Raw genomic sequence first — 2685 nt, 5'->3', positions numbered from 1 at the left:
GTGGATTACAAGGAAGCAAGTGGAGGCACAGAGCGTGAGGTCAGGAGTCCAAGGTCACTCAGCAGAGAGGGGACAGGAGCCCAGAATCTGGCGGGTTCCAGGGTCTGCAGAACCCACCCCCTCATCCCAGCAGCTCCAAGCTCTCAGAGCAGAGGAGGGGAGTCGTCCTCAGCTCATGGTCAGGACACTGGGTCGGGGGGAGCCTCTGGGGGAAGGAGCGAGAGAGCCGGAGACCCCAGTGCCCTCAAGTCAGTGAGCAGCCATGGCCACGCGGCTGCTTTGCGTCCCACCAGAGAGAGCTAGAGGCAGCTCTGTGAACCTGCAGGAGGGCCCCCAAGTGTCTGGGACCCCCCCCCCCAGGCGTGCACTAGCCCAGGGGAAGCTGGGGGGACAAGAACCCATGTTTGGAGGAAGCTTTCAGAAGTCCGGCCACCCACCCCAGCCACCTGGACGCACTGAGAAGTGCCCCCAGGGCAGGCCAAGCAGGACCCTGCCCCCTGTTAGAAGCCAGGAAACCCACAAGCCCCCAGCACATGAGGCAGGAGACCCCAGACTGGATTTACCCACATGTGCCTGGATGGAGGCTCTAAGTTCAGCAACAGAGAAACACCAAGTCACTGTTTTGCACAAGGGATTTTTGCGTGAGGAAGAATCACGTGTTTGCCGCACATTTCCTGCGTCTGCCCGAAGCCTGCAGCTGCGTCTCATTCCTCGGGATCCGTGCGAAGGCCCCCCCACCCCGCCCTGGGGCAGGAGGGGGCGCCTGGGGAGGGATGCGTTTCCCAGGGGAGCCCCCTGTCTGCGGCGGAGTTGGGGGTTGTTGCCAGCCTGGGGGTGGTGTTGGTGACCCCAATGGGCCGTTCTTCCCACGTGCCACCCAGGGCATGCAGCCCCCATGGAAGAGCGTGGTCGGGTGACGGGCCTGCCCAGGTGCGCTGTGCTGCTCTGCTTCGTGCTCCCAGCCGCAGCAGGCGCAGGGCGTTGGGGAGAGATTACCTCGTTCCTGGGTCTCAACCTCGTGCAAAGGTCCCACAGTGATCTGCTGGGTTTAAAAACACAACGCTGTACCCTAAAGACACAAATGTCGTGATCCGAAGGGGCACGTGCACCCGAATGTTTATAGCAGCAACGTCCACAACAGCCAGACTGTGGAGAGAGCCTGGATGTCCATCCACCGATCAGTGGATAAAGAAGATGTGGTGTATGCACACACTGGAATACTATGCAGCCGTCAAAAGAAACGAAATCTTCCCATTTGCGATGATGTGGCTGGAACTAGAGCGTATCATGCTGAGCGAAGTAAGTCAATCAGAGAAAGACAATTATCACATGATCTCCCTGATATGAGGAATTTGAGAAACAAGACAGAGGATCATAAGGGAAAGAGGGGAAAATGAAACAAAAAACGAAACCAGGGCGGGAGACAAACCATAAGAGACTCTTAATCTCAGGAAACAAACAGGGCTGCTGGAGGGGAGGGGGTAGGAGGGACAGGGGGGCTGGTGATGGGCCCTGGGGACGGTCTGTGCTATGGTGAGCGCTGTGAACTGTGTAAGCCTGATGATTCACAGACCTGCACCCCTGAAGCAAATGATACATTCTATGTTAATAAAAAAGAGAACCTACGACGCTGAAACACACAAACTAAGTCTGAGCAATTACTTCTAATGACTTGCTTGCCAGGAGCCCCAAGGCCCCCAGAGCCCAGTTCTTTCCCTGAGTCCTGCAGGACTGGCTGGGGGTCTCCCGGGGGGCAGGTCTTCCTTGGGATTTTTAAGCAATGTTCTTGGCTGGGGACTGCCGTTGTCAATGGAGCACCCAAGAAAGCGCTAACCAGTGTTAAAACTGGGGGCTAGGACGGGCTGTAGCGTGGACTGGAGACCTCTCTTCCCTTTTACTCAAACTGCTGTGGGAAATCACATATTTACTCTTTACCAATGAGGAAGTGGAGAGAAATTTACTCAAGGACACAGCCTTGCTGAGGGTCAATGCCGGGACGTTCTGGAAGCTTCTGTGGGGCCGCCGCGGCAGCTCTTGGCCCTCTCGGGCACCCTGGCCGCAGCCACCCCCAGAGGGCCCCAAAGGGCGCCCATTACACCGCCACCTGCTGGTCGCCCAGCAGAGGCTCTGGGTGAGTGGCATAATGAATTGGGTTCCATAGGACCCAGGGCTCATTTTGAGATTGAACACCTGCCTCAACAACTTGGACATGGTACACATGTGTAGAACCTTCCAGAACCCGCAGAACGAGAACTTTGTCTTGCCCAGGGGAAAGCCAGACTCCCTTGCTGCTGGTGGGAAGGGGACATAAGTGCTAGGCTCTCCGCCTCCTCACACACACACTGTGGCCACTAAACCTGATTATTACTTCCTGTCGCGTGTACGTGCGCTCCCCCACCCTTCAGTCCAGCGGGGCAGTAAGAGTGAGCCTTTAGGGACCCTTCTACACTGTCGGTGGGAATGCAAGTTGGTGCAGCCTCTTTGGAGAACAGTGTGGAGATTCCTCAAGAAATTAAAAATAGAACTTCCCTATGACCCTGCAATTGCACTACCGGATATTTACCCCAAAGATACAGATGGAGCGAAAAGAAGGGCCATCTGTACCCCAATGTTTATAGCAGCAATGGCCACGGTCGCCAAACTGTGGAAAGAACCAAGATGCCCTTCAACGGACGAATGGATAAG

Source organism: Mustela nigripes, chromosome 2 (assembly GCF_022355385.1).
Source record: "Mustela nigripes isolate SB6536 chromosome 2, MUSNIG.SB6536, whole genome shotgun sequence".
In the NCBI taxonomy this organism is placed as follows: domain Eukaryota; kingdom Metazoa; phylum Chordata; class Mammalia; order Carnivora; family Mustelidae; genus Mustela; species Mustela nigripes.
The sequence above is the reverse complement of the archived record's forward strand: the minus strand, read 5'-3'. Positions refer to the sequence as shown.